The following is an 18,703-nucleotide window of genomic DNA, read 5'->3' as shown; positions in this document are numbered from 1 at the left end:
GCAGATTCCGTGAAGCTCATTTTCTATCTTTGAAAGAAAAATGATGTTTTCTCTCCCTGACAAAATGCCTCATCATTTGAATTATGGTTTGTTAAGGACACACGGCTTTTTCTTCCTTGAGTATTTCTATATTTGTTTCATTTTCTCCAAATGATAGTAAAGATCCAGTCTGGGCAGCGGGGCAGAGGCGCTCCTCACTTCCCAGACGGGGTGGCTGGGCCTAGGCGCTCCTCACATCTCAGAAGGGGCAGCCGGGCAGAGAAGCTCCTCCCATCCCAGAGGATGGGCGGCCAGGCATAGAGGCTCCTCACTTCCTAGATGGGGTGGCGGTCGGGCAGAGGCTGTAATCTTAGCACTTTGGGAGGCCAAGGCAGGAGGCTGGGAGGTGGAGGTTGTAACGAGCCGAGATAATGTCACTGCACTCCAGCCTGGGCAACATTGAGCATTGAGTGAGCAAGACTCCGTCTGCAATCCCAGCACCTTGGGAGGCCAAGGCGGGCAGATCACTTGAGGCCAGGAGCTGGAGACCAGCCCGGTCAACACAGCGAAACCCCGTATCCATCAAAAATACAAAAACCAGTCAGGCACGTGTCTGCAATCCCAGGCACTCGGCAGGCCAAGCCAGGAATATCACAGAAGCCTGAGGCAGGGAGGTTGCAGCGAGCTGAGATCACGGCAGTACAGTCCAGCCTCCGCAACAGAGGGAGACCCAAGAAAGTAGAGGGAGACTAAAGAAGAAGGGGGTAGGGGGAGGGGAAGGGGGAAGGGGGAGGGGAGGGGGAAGGGGAGGGGGAGGGGGAGGGAGAGAGGGAGGGGGAGAGGGAGGAAGAGGGGGAGGGAGAGCCCAGTCTGTGTCTCTATATGATGTTTACAATTCCTGAAACAACTAAGCAGTGCATTCCACGTAATAATAGAAATTTCTCACTAAGTAAATTAAGTTGAATATTGAATTTCTCAACCAAAACTTTGAAATCTAAGGAAGAGACATGTCTTCATCCTGCTTTTCTTGTATGATTTCTTTCCCCTGTATCAAAGGATACAGGGTGTTAACACAGGATACAGAGAAAGAGAAGTGTGCGAGTGTGTGTGTGTGTGTGTCTTTGTGCATTTACATGTGTGTAGCTACATCAATTTTTGTATTTCTAGAAATGGATTGTGAATTTGATTCAGAAACCCATAGCATTTTATTGAAAGTATGTTTTATTTGATTGTCTCATCTGTTTATGAGAGCTGCTAACAGATAGTCTGTGTTTCATTTACTATACACTATTTCAAAATCTGAGTTCATGGTGCTAAATCCATAAATGTTGAATAGAGCTGACATCCAAATTATGCAGGTTGTAGTTATTCCTATTTTTCCTTTGTCAACAGGGTGCAGTTGAAATAACAATATAGACCTCCCATTTCATTCTAAAACTATCTAGTGTGAGTTTAGGTAAGTTATTTAACTCCTGATCCTTTATTATCTCATCTATGAAATGGGGCTACTAGCCTGCCCAACTTGCAGAATTGCTCTGAAGATTAAAAATCATGTATTGTGTAAACATTCAAAACCGTAATTGGCTCATAGGAGGTGATCAGCCAGATCTAAATGCCAACTGTTAGTAAAACTAAATTATAAAAATAAGAGCTAAATGAATGAATATAATAATTAATGCTTTTGTAAGGTAATGATGGTTTCTCGTTAGTTAATTACATTGTGACAGAAGCGGTACATTGAATTCGGTGACTCATTGTTCATCTACTCAGAGCTTGTTGATACACTTTCAATTCGACTGAATCATTCTTATTGCAATAGCAACCCCGTCACTCCTTTTGGAATGTAAGTTCTGTGAAAGCAGGGAGTGTTTGATTCATAGCAGGCATCCAGATAGTGTAGAAAGACTGAAATAAGCACCATGTTTTGTGTTCCTAATAGGTTTAGCTTTGAAAATTAGAATATTGCTAGTTATCACTTGGTAAATATTTATAATTTGTCAGGCATCTTACTAAACATTACTAGATTATTTTAATTTAATATTAATATTATTTCTGTGAGTAGATTACTAGGAGACCTAAGGGGAAGAAAGTCTTGCCTATATTTGTATACCTGGGTTTATCAGTTAGTTATCATCGATGTAAATAAAAATCACTATCATTTTTCCCATTGGCACATGCAGCTGTTTATGTGCTTTCATAAGCTTTAGCAGAATAGTATTTTATAAGATTTAATAATATGGTAGCTATGTATTTTATTGTTCTTAATTTGCATATTATAGGAATTTAAAATATACATTTCATACTTGAAGAACACTGATTTGAATTGCACAGGTCTACTTAAGCACAATTTTTTAAAAAAATATAGTCAGCCCTTTCTCTCTGTAGATTTCACATCAGCAAGCAAAGATAGGTAGAAAATACAGTGTTATTCACTGTAATCGCAAGTACTTTGGAAGCTGAGAAAGGAGAATTGCTTAAGCCCAGGAGTTTGAGGCTGTGGTGAGGTTTCATCAAGCCACTGCACTCCACCCTGGCAAAAGAGCGCAATTCCATGTCTTAAGAAAACATAATAAAATACATTACTGAAGGAAAGAACCCCATGTATATAGAGGGCCGACTTTTTATTTTTAAAGATGGTAAACTTTATTTGGCCAAATTATTTTTTTCAAACTTATCTTTTTAAATATTAGTATTGCATACAGAAAATGATTTTGTTAGAAATATCACAAAGTAGGAAGGACATAAATCCAGAAAAAAGGTTTTTAAGTGAGTAAATTTATTTCTATGGAACAAACCTCAACAATTATTTTTCCTTTAGCTTTGATATGTTAGAACTTTTTTCACAGAATGATACTCATTACATGAGCTTGACTCTGAGAACCTCAGATGTGGCCAATAAAGAACTATTGAAAAACCTAAAGTAAGAGAATTATGAATGTTTTTCCAAAAAACAAAACAAAATAAAGCAAAACTGTTATGTTCCATTGGGACTCTTAGCCATGTTTTTCAGAAATATTTTGTTTTCTATTATTGCCTACTTCATTGTCTTAACAATATGAAGACCAGGATGTCAAAGGGCATTAAGCATGTGGTGAGTTATATTATGGCCAGTTAACCCAAGGGAGATCAGATGTGGCTTCAGATTCCGCACAGGCAGCTACCTTTCCTCACTGAGGCAGAGCAAGGTAATCCAGACAGTCTTTTCAGACTCTGAGAATGCCGTATTTACATTATTCGGAAAATCACTTGAAAAGATGAAATATTAAATAATTTATACTAAAATCTGGATTATTATTCTGATAAATCAATTTGATTTGTTTAGTGGTTTTTTTCACATTCAGCTTGTTAATTCCACAGAAGAGGGGTCCTACTTTCCATGTATACGTGTCCTTTCTGCAGGACTTGAGTATGCACAAATTTTGATATCTATCAGTGTCCTGGAACCAGTCCCCAGAGCTGACTGATTAAGTTCAGTTTTGTTCTGAAATTTTTATTTTGTGTATAGAAATACATTTTACGGAAGTTATAATTATATTCATGTTATTTCTCATTCCAATATTATTGAGAATTATGAATAATCAACCAATGTTTCTGCAATGAACATTTATTGATCCTTAGGGTTATGAGATAGACGTTTTTATAGGTAGGAAAAGAAAAAATGATTCCCTGTTACAATATCACTTTTTCCTTTTTTTTTTTTGTACTGTGGAAAACTATCATAGTTGATTTCTTGCAAGCCAATAGAAAATTTCAAGATATATGTAGTAAATGATACATATAATATTCTCTCATACGACGTAATATAATTTTTGCATATCTTTATTTTCAGTATCTTTTTGTTTCTTATTTTAAAATAATGTTCATTTTAGAAACTGTAAAGATCAAGAAAGCCACGGCAGAAAATAAATATCTGCCTAATTCCATCAGAAAAATATAAAATCATGGTTATATTCTTGTGGGTGTAATTCTAGCCCCTTTCCTATTTTAAATATATTTTTGTTTACATATACACAAAACCCAGTAAATCTCTCTATATGTAGGGTATATAATAAACACATACTTATTTGTTCTTTTTCATATTTTTAATATTTAGAGGTTTTTTTATTCCTAAATCTTGACTATTGCCAAACATTGACTATCCCCAGGTTGATCTTATATGTATTGAAAGGGTTTAGGTCATTGGACAGCCAGAAATGGCTCCATCTTTCTGTCCAGGGATTATCAAAGTGTCTGGCTTGGGAGTAAGAGCATGTTTTAAACAGTTCGATTGGTTGGCCAATGGCAGCATATTTTTAACTTACCCATCGCCCCAGCTTATTTTGTTGTTGTTCTTAAGAGACGGGTTCTCACACTGGCTCCCAAGCTGGAGTTCAGTATGCAATCTTAGCTCACTGCAGCGTCAAACTCCTGGGCTTGATCAATCTTTCCACCTCAGCCTCCAAAATCGCTATGACTACATTCACATGCCACAATGCCCAGCTAATATTTGTACTTTTATTTGTCGAGACAGGGTGTCCCTACGTTGCCCAAGATGGTCTCAAACTCCTGGCCTCAAGCAATTCTCCCACTTAAGCCTCCCAAATTTATGGAATTACAGTAATGAGCCACTGCTCCTGGCCTTATTTATCACTTCAGAGTTTGTCCTTCCTTTCTAGGTCTATGACATGAAATGTCTTTGCCCATTCTATAAAACATTCGTCTGTCATGGTCATATGAAGCATTACAAAATTGTTTTTGATGTTTCTTCATGTTTTATGTTGAGTATTCTAACATGGTAGTGTGGCTTTTTTAAAAAGGACCAAAAAACACAATAGATGGTTGACTAATCACAAACAGGACTTTAACGATCACAGTTGTGCTATCATTTATTATGACATATTAAAAAAGCAGCACTTACTTGTAATGTGCCTTGAGACAAATCATTTAGCAACTTGATTTCTCAGACCTCAGTTTCCTCCTCTTGGAAATACTAATATCAACTGTGTGTAGTCTATCTTGAAGAATTAGAAAAATTGTGAGTAAATACTTTATTACCAAGCATGATTGCTATGGTTACTTTATCGTTGTTACTGTTGTAGCATCGCACCACTTACCACTTTAGGTTATTTGTTCGAAGTCAAATATTATTAATTAATACATATTTCAAAAACTAGTCTTTTCCATTTTATTTATTTATTTATTTTTTAAAGGATGGAGCCTTGCTTTGTAGCCCAGCCTGGATTGCAGTGGTGTGGCACGATCTCAGCTCACTGTGACCTCTGCCTGCCCGGTTCAAACAATTCTCCTGCCTCAGCCTCCTGAGTACCTGGGACAACAGACATGTGCCACCATGCACGGCGAATTTTTTGTATTTTTAGTAGAGACTGGGTTTCACCATGCTTTCCAGGCTAGTCTCGAACTCCTAACCTCGTGATCCGCCAACCTTGGCCTCCCAAAATGCTGGGGTTACAGGCTTGAGCCACCACGCCTGGCCATACTAGTCTTTAGAGTTGATTGAATGTGGAAGTTTAGTTGACAAGTGGCTGGTTCAAATTGTTAAATTAGAAATATTCGATGTTAGAATTGTAGAGTGCCCTTGTGTTTCTCTTCCATATCATTTGGGCAACTAGTAAACAGTATACTGTTTTATCAAGAGGTATGTCATCTATGCTCCAAGCAGCCACAGCAAGTATTCAGGGGAGTCATTTCCAGGAATTTCTAATGCTCTGTTTGATATTGAAAGGAAAGTGGACCCATGCAAGGCTAAGGGAGAAGTGAAGAGAAAGCTTTGTTGCAGCCTTCACTGTCCAGGCAGCTTCAGAGGCTTTGAAACAAGTAGCCTAAGAGGATTCCTTAGAGAACCCATATTGAATTTGTGTGGTATGTCACTCAGAAAGAATGACGTTGGGTATATTGATGTATTTTAAAATTAGTATATTAGAAATAAAGATGGATAGTATAGACAGTTATGTGAGTGTTCATATTTGTCTGTGTATATATTTTTTCTTTTATTTTCTCATTGTGGATTAAAAATAAAAAATCAAAATTTATAATTATGCAAGTTTATTCTGAAGTGAAAGAATCAAAGTCAGTATTAAATCCAAGGGGAATGGACAAATATCGTAAAACTCTCATCTGGCATTTTCGGGGAATCAAGTCTAATGTGTTCATGTCGCTTCACACATGGGAAATCATCAGTTTGTCATAGAGCACACTGCGGAATATGCGCAACTGCTCCAAGCCAGAGGTCTCACACCCTGCCTGGCCTCCCAAGGCTGAGAGGATCACTATCTCAGCACACTAGTTGGGACACTGATTAAATTACACTGTTAGTATATGTAATTACTCTATAGCATAAGAAATCATTATTTTTTATTAAAATATTTTATTTATGTAAAAACTATAATATAACACAGAAGTATAGAGAAAAACAGTAATGAATATTTGTGAACCTGCTAGCCATATTAAGAAAATAACATTTCCAACATCTTTTGTTCCCCATGCACTAGTGACAGTTGTACTTTTTCACTTTCTTGAATGTTGTGTTTATCTTTATTTCCTCTGTTATTCTTTATAACTTTATCACACATGGCTATATTATTTACATGTTTTGTGGTTTGGCTTTATGTAGTTTTGAACTTTTTTAAATAAAATCATACCCTGTATAGTTTTATGGTATTTGATTTTTTTCCACTGGTCTTTAAGTGTTCAGATAGATAGATAGGTAAGTAGATAGATAGATAGATGAATAGCATTTATTCAAATGAAAGGAAGATTCAGGGTCCGTCAAGACAGAGAAAACATTTAGTAATGTGAATAGGGAAAGTTAATATAAAGAATGATTAATTATAACAGCATTTGAGCAAGGAAATATTGTCTAGTAGAATGTAAGGAGAAGTCTAAATAATACGTGGTGAGCACATATAAGGAATTGCCATTGTTTCCAGGGTGAAGTTGGAGTAGCCAATGAAGAGTCCCCTCACCCCTTGGCCTCACTGAATGTTAAGAAGTCGCTGTGCTGTTGCGTTTGAAAAACTTGCTTTAAATCCACACTTCAGAGCTCCCCGGAAACTTGGCTTCTGGGCCACTTGTAAAGCTGTTTATGAAGAAATGTCATGCCAGACATGCTCCACTGCAAATTTGGCAAAGGGCAGTATCAGGAGAAGCTCATGGCTGCTGAGTTCTCCTGGCCACCATGAACTTCAGGAAGTGGGTGCTACAGCAGCTGCCTGAACTACACAATCTGGGCATTGGTGTATCCCTGTATGCCCTCTGGGCCAAACACTGGAGGTGTCATTTCCAAAGCAGATTGGAAGCGCTTTTTTGGAATTTCTCTCCAATGCTTTGTCCTCACAAAGACTGACGTCTTAACACGTGGCAAAGAGAAAAATATTTGAAGGGTCCAGATCTATTTATGTAAACAATCAAGAGTGAGTTTGTAGTGAAAAACCCAAAGTTGGATAAATGGTGCATAATAAAATATATTTTTTCATTTTCTGCTGTTGTACATTTGGAATGATTTTTGTATTTTGATTTTGTGAATCAAACACCACATGTTCTCACTTATAAGTGGGAGCTGAACAATGAGAACACATGTACACAGGGAGGGGAACATCACACACTGGGGCCTGTCGAGGGTAGGGGGCCAGGGGAGGGATATCACTGGGATAGCTACCTAATGTAGATGACAGGTTCATAGGTGCATCACACCACCATGGCACGTGTTTACCTATGTAACCAACCTGAACATTCTGCACTTGTACCCCAGAACTTAAAGTATAATAATAAAAAAAGTTTTATGTCTCAATGTTGATGTTAAATTTTCATAAATTAAATTATATATATATATATATGCATTTGAAAAATTAGGCAAAACATCAAATTCGTTTATTTCAAACTTCTTATTTTATACGTTAAAATTTTTATATATATATATATATAAATTCTCTTCTGCATGAAAAATGCTTATAGTTTCTTTCCTTGATTTCAAAGCTTCCTGTATCTTATCCTGGTTAATTTTTAAGTTTCCTAACCATTACCTTCCAAAACATTATTCAATATTCTAACTTCTAGTATCAATTAATGGAATTCACAATTTATCTAAATAAATCACTGTAATATAACATTTGTGTGTTTCAATTCTTTTCTTAAACTTCTCTTTGAGATTCATTAATTTATTGCATTTTGGTGTTATCTCTGCTTTGTAAAATTCTTTTGTACGATGAGATCACAATTTATTTAGCAATTCTACTGTTGATGAATATTTATTTTGTTTCCAATTTGGAGCTACTATAAAAATTTTTGCAATGATCAACAGTGTGTTTATCTTGAAATACACATAGGCAGTCTGTGGAATGTATTTTAGAATCAGAATATCTAGCCCATAAGGAATGCTCATAGTCAGTTCGCCAAAAAGTATTTCAGTTTACATCTCCCCAGCCATGAATAACTTTCATTGATTCTTTATCTTTCACAACATGCAATATTATGTGTCTTTAAATTTTGCTAATTTTTATGGAGGCCTGTAGTTCAACTTATGGATTAATTTTTATTATTCTGAGGGCTAATAAAAGTAATTGCTTTTTCATATTTGTCCAGATATTTATGCCTCCAATTTTATGAAGTGCTTGCTCAAATATTTTCCCAATTTTATGTTGGGTTCATTTTCTTTTATTTATTACAATCATTAATCACATGTATTGTATTTTATTGCATATATGTTGGGATAAATATTTTTCTCCACTCTTGGTTTGCATTTTGATTCTTGGATGGTATATTTTGAAACACAGAAGTCATCATTTTTGATATAAACTAACTAAATATTTCTTCTTAATTGTTACTTTTTTGTCCTGGTTAGGAAATCTTTCTGTGTGAGAATATTTTATTGTGTTCCCTTCACCTTCAGAACATGAATCCATGTGGAAATGCCTGTGTATGGTTTGAGGTAAGGGTCAGTATTCAGTTATGTCCATTTGAATATTTAATTGATCCAACATTGTCCTGATCCCCTTGTAAATTTCACTGTAGAACAGCACTCTAATAATGCATGAGCATTTGTATATAAGATGAGATTTACAAAGATAAGCACAGCATAGGAGGTCAAATAAGATTACCTCAAAGTATAGGTTCATAAATAAAACACATGGATAAGTATAATACTGTTAGATGAAGAGAAAGAAAATATTTCCAGGTTACCACTGAGTCTTTTTACTCCAAGTTTTTTCATGAAGCCCAAGATCTCTACTTTCTTCCATTGATTTTAACTTCTTTTAGACAACTCTGTCATCTATTATTTCACTTTGTGACATTCAGAAATAATTAAAAACCAGAAAATATATTCTATGCCATACAACTTGGGTAACCATTTTCCAAAAATGATTAAAAAAGGAACCAATACACATGGTTTTCGTGTTTTCACCATATTTAATAGAAACACTATAAATGAGTTTTGATGACATTAGAATGCAACTAAAGACATCAAATATAACTTATTTGTCCTGTTTGATGAGGTGCAAAAAAGAGGGCTTTCTGGGATAAACAGTTTCCCAGAGCATATGGACTTTTCTCTCATTTCTGACTTTTCTCTTGTCAGAAGTGACTACAGCAAAAGATAGGCCTGAGAGGAGGTGAGAAGGAGCAATTAGGGATGGTGTATATCAGGGAATTTTGATCAACATCAACAAAGCTCATGGTTTTACCTTCACAATCCAGGAATAATCCTACTGTGCTGGTAGGTCTTGGAACATATTGTACCACAAGTGGGGAGGTGGTAAAGAGACTGCAGTGAGTGTCCTCCTTAACACATCCAAGAAGAAAGAGTCCCTCCTCTTCATCTATCTTGTCATTCTGTCTCTTCTCTTTCCAATAATTGTTACAGACACCAAAAGCCCAATTCCAAGAGTCCCCCACGTGAACCTCCCAATAATGTTTGCCAGATGTGAAAGCCCGAGCCCCCCATACAAGAAAAAATTCAGACTTTGCAGTGATATGGGGATCATCTTGAGGGTCACATCCAACATTCATGCTTCTCAAATCTCTATACAGGAAGATATGACTATTGGCTCTTTCAGGCTGCAGAGTAAAATCGACTGCAAAAATAATTTTTAAAAAATATAGATACATGTAGTTAATAGAAATTAGAATTTTTGAGGGAAAAGTTGTTCTACCAAGAATTTACTTTACCGAGAAATGTGAAGTTACAAGGACAGGAGAATTGTGACTACAACATTTAATAAAGTATAAGGATGATTAATATTCTCTATACGAAGAACAAAACCCTAAAAAAAGACATTGAAAATTTATTGAAAACTTAAAAATTAGAGAGTCAAATATAAGAACAGCCTGTTTTAATCCAATTTCCAATGTAAGAGTGAAATATTTTATGCCCCGAATGCCCTTTAGCTATCAAGGTCATTATTATTAAAATATTTCTTGTTCTTAAATACTAGTGATATAATTTTGGCAAGAATGGGAAGATTTTAGCTTACTCAAGCACTGCTCTAGATAACTGGATGAAAGTCAATATGTTCAAATTATAAGTGGTAACTTAAGGCAGATTTTTGCAAAATCTTTTACCAGTCACTCTGCAGACGTCCCTGCTAGCTCTAGACTGAAACCAAATTTTAGATGTCACATGTAGCTCTTCATGTTGTAACTAAACTGAAATTATCATTTCTATTTTTACTTCCTATTTACATAATAATTTCTTCTTTCTTTTTACATGTTCAGTCAAAATTTTACATTATAACAATAATATATATTTATTGTAAAAAAATACAAATACTCCAACAAACTGCAGTGAACTCTATTCCCCAACGAAATGTGCTTAACAATTCAAATGAAATACAGTAAAGAAATGTAAAATTTTTATGTAACCTTGGATTATTAAGCTTCCTTCTGAGCATTGTTCCATTTATTCAATTTTTTATTTCTTATGTCATTCCATTTACCCAATGTGTAACTCTAAACATGTGAGCCCAGAACATATTTGTTTTTCACTATGATTTATTCTTCATGTTATAAATTGGACTATAAATAGAAACACAGATATAAAAGGGTTGCATAGTCATATGGTTCACTTCCTGCTGAAATGAAACAAAGATTTGATAAAGGGTCAAATATTACCCCCATGATTCTAACAAGAAGTAATACACTGTGGGAATTCTGCTAATGGGCTGACACTTACCTCTGAATCCATTGAGCCTGTCCAGCAGTCCAGTGATGGGCCCTGCACTGAGCTCTGGATTCGCAGGCTCAGACACTTGCAGCAGCAGGGACTCATACCTGCAAGGAGAAAGATACAGTTACCACATCTACAGCCAAAAAAATACATAAAAATCACCACTTTTATTTAAAAGACATTTCATGAGAATCCCTTTAACCCACACATTTGCTAATTCCAAAATTATCCTTTTCTTTTTCAAATTCATTCTTATTAACAGTTCCTGATTTTCAAGCACGATGGAAAAGCCTATGTGAGTGAGAATTCATTTGGATCTTTCTTCGTATTGCTCCAAATTAGTAAGGATCATTAGTCTTAAGACTAGGAGAATATTCAAAAATGAAATTCTGGGTTCCAGACCTCACCAGAAATTCCTGAAATCAGTGTCTGGAAAAGTGGGGTTATTTTTAAGTCTGCTGCATCTGTTGCTTCTTTCTCAAGGCCAGGGTGTTTAAACTTGCACCAGGCAGGGAGATCTGCCTTTTATAGTTGAGGTTCTCTGGAGGCCTATACAGTTCAAACATTCCAAATAGTTTGTTTCATCCATTTTTCAGAATGATATATTTAAATATAAACTAGAAATCATCAACATTTTTCACTGCTAAAATACTTTCCCCTTTTCTGTCTCAAAGTCTCTCTCAAAGTCCCCTGGTTGACTTTGTAGCCATGTAGTAAATGTAATATTTTCTCTTTCAAATATGAAGGCTTTTGAGCAATAAAAAGGAAATTAGGAATAGAGATGCTCACTTCCTTTATTTTTCTTTCATTTATTTATTTTTTGTTTTCTTTCTTATTTATTTATTTATTTTTGGTTTTGCAGAACTTTCATTGAACTGCTTAATAAAATCACTGAGTATGGCAACAAAATAGATGACTACAGGGGGTGGGGGATGGAGAAAGTACAACCAGCACAAGGCAGTATCACTATCTGAATCAATTATACCTTCAATATCAAAGTTCCTGCTCGATATTTGTGGAAACTGAAAGCATCTGCTAAAATCTTGGTATGCACTCACCTGTGTAATATATCTCCAAAAGCCTGTAAAAAAAAAAAAATAGAAAGGTTTAGTGCTTTCCACAAGATGCATCTTCCACTAAGTTCAGTGTGAGATTTTGAGGCAGTTTCTGAAGATATTATTTTCCTACAATGTTCCCTCCTGGAAAGCATTTTCTGTGTCTTTTGTCATGAAAGTCCCAGTCTATCATATGTCATGGATTAATGTCCTGATAAAGTCTAAGTCTTGAAGACATTCTCTTTACAAGTGAAGGGAGAGGAGGTCCACAGAGTCTATGCTCTGCGGTAACCATAAAGAAGCTACTCAGTCATCTTCCCTAAGCCCTGTTACCAAAATGAGTGGACCCCAAAATAATACTAGTGTGATCCTAGATTCCCAAACTTCTCCATCATGCCATGTCTCCAAATTAGCCTAAATGCCAATGAATCACTTCTCATTTTATCCACTTTCAAAAATCCTAAATAAATCACTGACTTTTGATGGGAAATATTTCTTGGGGCTGTCTGTTACCCTGGCCATTCTACAAAATTTTGTTGCTGGTGGATAAAGTAGGAGGGACCTTCGGTCTAGTAGAATCACTAGGAGAGGCTATACCCTCCCAACCAAGTAGCATTAGTTATCGAATCATATTTTTGGAAACAAATCATGGAAGGGAAGGGGGAGACAGATTTCAGGAGCGAGGAAAAACACCCATGCATGTGAATGTTCAACATCATGATACCCTGTGGTCAGTCTGTACCTGGAGTAGCTCCACATCTGCTTTATGGCACATTTGCTTCAGATCCTCATACATTCCTCTTAAAAGCTCCCTCAAATGTTCCATTCTGGCTTTGCTTTCATTGAGTTGCTGAAAAATGTCCTCGCCCTCCATTCGCAGCCTCTCCAAGTGTTGTTGCTCTTCTTCATAGAGAAATGCAGGCATCTTCTGATATTCAGCTCTGATTGCTTCTATCCTTAAACTCACATAATGCTGCAGTGACAATTAGTCAAAATAGAAATGTTTTATTCATCTTTTGAATTTCACTGATTTCTCTTAGCATTCTGAACACCCAATATTTTAATCCTCAATCTTGTCAATTCTCAGATTCCACAAAATTTTATTCCTTTCCTTTTTTTTCTGTACTAATATCAACATAGTTGTTTCTGCCCAGTTACATTTGCTTGATTAATGATAAAATGTTTTCTAAGATAGTTATATAAAAATGGATTTCTCTCCTCCACACCACATTTATAGAAAGAAAACACAGTTCTTGCTTAAGAATCAAACTATCGAGTTATATTGACTAGGTAAGAAACCACTATTTCTATTTTGGAGAATTGGAGCAAGTTATGTAAAACCATTATATGAGAAATGATGACATGACCACAGACTAGCATTGTCAACTCAATGCATTTCACCCAGCATAACATATTCTAATAAGGTTTCATTTATTCTCTTCCAAACTCACTGTAATCGGCAACATGGACTTCTTTGTGGTTCCTCAAACCCCCAAATAAATGCAAATTAAATATTACTACACATGCTGTTTTATATACCTATAATTATTTTCATATATATATATACATATTTCTCATATACATACTCATATATATATTTCTCAAATATAGGTATATATGGATATATGAGGAATATATATGTGTATCTGTGTGTGTGTATATACACATTCCTCATGTATATCCATATATATATATACCAACACCCAGATACACATATATATTCATATATTTATGAGGAAGGGGAAGGCAGACAGGAGGATATATATATTTCCTCCTGATCAAGATTTTGTTTCAGTGTGAATTTTTCCATGAGCCTTTTTTCTGACCACGCTATTTAAAACTCAAACCCTCATCCCCAGTCCCTGGCCTCTGTGCTCCTTTTCTACTTACCTGCTTGATTATTCTCCAAAGACACTACTACACTCTAACACATCATGTACTTCATATATCTGCATGGTGACCATTTGCTTTTCTCATTTCCATTGCAAGATTTGTGTGTTCTTTCTTCTTTACTCCTTAATTTTCCAAGTTGATATTTGACATAGACTAGCTACTCATAAAATATCTTTCAATGAATTAATATTAGAATAAATTAATGAATTAATATTAGATATCATACCCTCAATATAAACATCCACAAAGAGAAAATCATTTCTAGAATTCTTCTCAAGTCCTTAGAGTTCTCCTTATATTAAATACTAGTTCCCATATTTCTCACATATTTATGTCTTCATCAAGACACAAGTCTACATTTCTCACCACTTTTCCCATTATGTGTTATGACTTATTCAATATTAATTAGTTCTGATACTTAATTTCATGCTTTCCCTAAGTTTGCACTCTTGCTCCTTCTGCCTGAAATTTAGCTCACATTTCAATACACTTGCCCACCAGGATTCAAATTCATACTGACTCAGCCTTAGAAGGGTCACCTGAAATTTCCATGACTGACAAATAACTCTTGTGTCCAGAATTTATCCAGGCAGCCCACTGGGAACTGTGAAATGGCCCAGTTTCTTGTATTTGTTGGGGTATTGCTATAGGTTTGTATGGAAACAGATGAGAATGCTTGGGTAACATCTGTGGTCTGATTAGAAATCCTACCGAAGAGTCACACTAAATTACATAAAAAATTAGGGTGTTTTTTTCTCAAGTGTTTTTTCCTTGTTTATTGAATTCCAGAAACATTATGGATTGAAATCAAGTTCCTATTTTAAGAGTCACCCATTTGTTCACTATAAGTTCCTGGAGAAGGTAGAGTAATATGGTACTAACCTTCCAGCATCTGGTTCTGGTGGTTTCCATGTTCAGGTTTCTGTGATTTTCACAAGATTTTTCCCATAAAGACAGCATTTTTTTTAGGAGCTCCTCCTGCAAAAGAACCATGAATTGAAGCATAAGTGAAGACAATAAAGTATCATTCACACTCTGATATATGAAGGACCCAAAATGAGAGTAGAATTAGCCCACAGAAAATAGAGTTTGCTTTGTTTCTCCTCATGTTTGTCAAATCTGAGAGGTGTGAAGTCAAGGAACCTCATAACAGACATGCTTAAAGTGACACAGAGATGTCATCATCCATTCTCCAAGGAAATAGACTTACAAGAATTTCACGTGTCCTGTATAGAAATAGATCTTCAGAGGCATCACTTACCCTGTGTTTCTCAGCAGCCCACTCAGTGGGACAGTGTCTGTGATTCCAGTGCTCCTGAGAGTTGGAGCACAGCAGACAGAGCAGGCTTTTGTCCACTTCACAGAACATCTTCTTTGTCTCTCTGTGCGTCCCACATATTGGCTCCTCAGAGCTAAGGAATTGCCGGGGGCTGGCTTTTCTGGCAATGGAAGCCATGTTCTTCAAACAAATGTTAGTTTTGAGGTTTCTCTGTCATGTTGTCTTCTTGCATGTAGAGCACTGAGCAAGAACTGCCGTGTCTTGCCAGTTGAGGTAGAAACAGGGCTGGCAAAAGCTGTGCCCACAGTCTATGGTGACTGGGTCTATGAAGTAGTTCATGCAGATGGGACAAGTGAGTTCCCTCTGGAAGACTTGCAAGATTCCAGAATTCATGTTTCTGAAGAAGAAAGAGCAGCATGTCATTTTGGGGTCTGGGTTGGTGAAAACCTGTGAACATGTGGTGATATGTGATAGCTATATTTTCTTCTTGACAGTGCTCATTAAAGCGGAACAAACGATTTCCTCTGTAACAGAAATGAAAAATTCATACACAAAGAGAGACTTTAGGCTTTATAGCAGACACTACTGACTAGATGACTCACAACCTCTTCTACTCCTAGTTCCTGCCCATAACATAATGCAAATCTGTTCAAAAACCTATTCCCTGGATGTCGATATGAAACTCGGGTTTTAACCTTAAGTGGTCTAGAATAAAACATGGTTGTCCCTATTTCTCTTTCAAATAACTACTGAATGACTATGGGAGAGGAGTAGAAAATCTACATTGGGTAACAAAACATGAGAAGATGGTCAGAGGGCGCTATGACATATTTTTAGAGAGAGGGACCCAGAGGCTGGCTCTTTAAAACAAAAACAACCCCAAAACAAACCAACCCACCAGATAAACAAAAAGACAGCAATTAAACCAGTCTAGGATCACTAGGAGATAAAATAAATAATGAAAAATATTGGGTTTATTTTTCTTATGGCTTAAATTAACTTCTTCTTTGGGCTACTCAAACTATGAACTGCCATATAGTCAGTTTTTTAAAAACTGAAATATATATAATTATATTAATATGGTATTATGGTTAATTTTAGGTGTTGACTTGACTGGATTAAATAATACATGGAAAATTGGTAAAGCATTATTTCTGGGTGAGTCTGTGAAGGTGTTTCCAGAGAGACATGTAAGTTGGTGAGCTGAGTGGGGAACAGCAGCCCTCAATGTGGGTGGACACTATCCAACCAGCTGGTAGGTCAGACTGAAGATAAAGGGCAGAGAGAAGGCAGTTTCCTCTCTCTTTCCTGAAGCTGATTCTAACTCAGACAGGATATTGATATCTCCAGGACACTAGCTTAATGACAGCCTATGTTCAACTTCTCAGACTCCATAATCAAGGGAACAAATTCCCCTAGTGGACTTCCTCTCCTGTACAGTGTCATGTGTAGAGTGAGGACAGATATATGATCTGAGGGACACATTAGATAGTTCGTTATTGTTTGAACATCATATGGTATACTTACACAAACCTAGATGGTATAGCCTACTACACACCTATGGTATACAGTATAGCATATTTTTCCTAGACTACAAACCTGTATGGTATATGATAGGCAATTGTACCACAATTCTAAGTATTTTTGCATATATATATATATATATATATATATATATATATAGTTATGTACACATCCTATGGTTCTATCTCTCTGGAGAACCCTGACCAATACAAACTGTAATCTATGCTTTGGCAGTTTGAAGTCCTTTACCTTACTCTCTTTTACTAAACACTGCTGAATTTAAGTGCCAAAAGTGAAAACTTAAGAATTGCAAGTATTTTTCAGAGGTCATCTGAGCCATTTCAAGGAATTTTTCACAGTTTCACCTGAGGTAAGCCTCAATTAAAATGACAACTAGTATCAAGTATCAAATCATTCCTTATACAGTTATCTGCTAAACAATTGTGTTTTGATTTCTAAGCTAGGGTATTTTGGAGAGCATTCTTATTTCCTCTAGTATCACCATTTTTAATTCATTATTGCCTCAGTAACTTAAAATCATGTCCAAGAACTTAAGGTTATGAAAGCACAACATTTACAGTATTCAATAATTATCCTTTTTTACTTAATTAAGTGTACCAGTATTAGTACATGCAGTACATATATATGTTTTAATGTGAATTCCATATATTCATGATGCATACAAATCTATTGCAAAAAACACTAGATATCTAAAATTTTTCAAAAATGTATTAAACACTTTTGGAACACACAAAATGACAACAATTAATAACCTCATGTCATAAAATGAATGGCAATAATATGAGTTACAAACAAGATCATTAAGTAAGTTTAGACAGTTAGATATTTTTATCACTGTAATTTACTATTTTAAAGGAAGAGAGAAATAATTTTCTCCATATAAGTTACATTCACCCCAAGGTTCTATGAATGTTTCCTGCAGTAATTCTTCCAAGAAAAAATTCTGTTAAGTACTCCCCAAGATCAGGAGCTCATTCCCTGCAGAGTTGACTTTCAGAGGTCACCTGAATGCAGTTAACTCTAAGTGCTGTCCTCCTCTGGAGAAATATGAGCTTGTCTCTTCTACATCCTTTTATGTGAATCTTTGAAGACCACACCCACCTCTTTAGTGATATTTATGGTATTAAGAAAGGTGGAGACAGAGACGATTAGGTTTATGCAATATTTACTACACACCTTTTCATCACTGATTAAATTAGCATCACACTATCATTGTAAAAACCACTGCCTGAATGAGGCATATCAATCATCAATCTTATCAGAGTAAACATATGCTAGAAATTAACTAAAATTGATTAATACTGTTTCTTGAGTTTCTTCCAAGGCACAAGCATTCTTCTAAGTGCACATTTATTTATTTATTTATACCAAAGAAAGTTTCCCGCTCTGGAGTGCAGTGGCACAATCTTAGCTCACTGCAGCCTTGAATTCCAGGGCTCAAGTAATCCTCCCACTTCAGCTTTCAAAGTAAAAAAGGCTAGAGGTTTATGCCATTGCACCAGCTAATTTTTCATTTATTCATAAAAAATATTTTTAAAATTCTTAGATGATTACATGAGTTACAGTGACCAGCTGGATTAGAATTAGATTGGGTTTAAAATGATGAAAGAATCCGGGAGAGGGGGCAGAGTGTAGGTTGTTAATTAGCACATGGATCAAAGGAGAGCGCTGATGTGTTTAGAAGCCACAACATTGACAGAATAAAAGCCAGAACTAACAATCCAATTGTAAATCTCTTTACTGTGGTATTTTCTGCCATTTCTGCTCCATAAGACACACTTTAACCACTTTGTC

The 18,703-nt window shown here is 35.9% G+C and overlaps 1 pseudogene; it reads right to left on the bottom strand.

The window, feature by feature from the left end:
• Positions 1-9,546: 9,546 nt before the first annotated feature.
• Positions 9,547-15,757, bottom strand: LOC129007744 (tripartite motif-containing protein 51-like; annotated as a pseudogene).
• Between the last annotated feature and the right edge of the window lie 2,946 nt (positions 15,758-18,703).

Source organism: Pongo pygmaeus, chromosome 9 (genome assembly GCF_028885625.2).
Source record: "Pongo pygmaeus isolate AG05252 chromosome 9, NHGRI_mPonPyg2-v2.0_pri, whole genome shotgun sequence".
NCBI classification, from domain to species: domain Eukaryota; kingdom Metazoa; phylum Chordata; class Mammalia; order Primates; family Hominidae; genus Pongo; species Pongo pygmaeus.
Note: the sequence above shows the minus strand (reverse complement) of the source record. Positions and strands in the feature narration are given on the sequence as shown.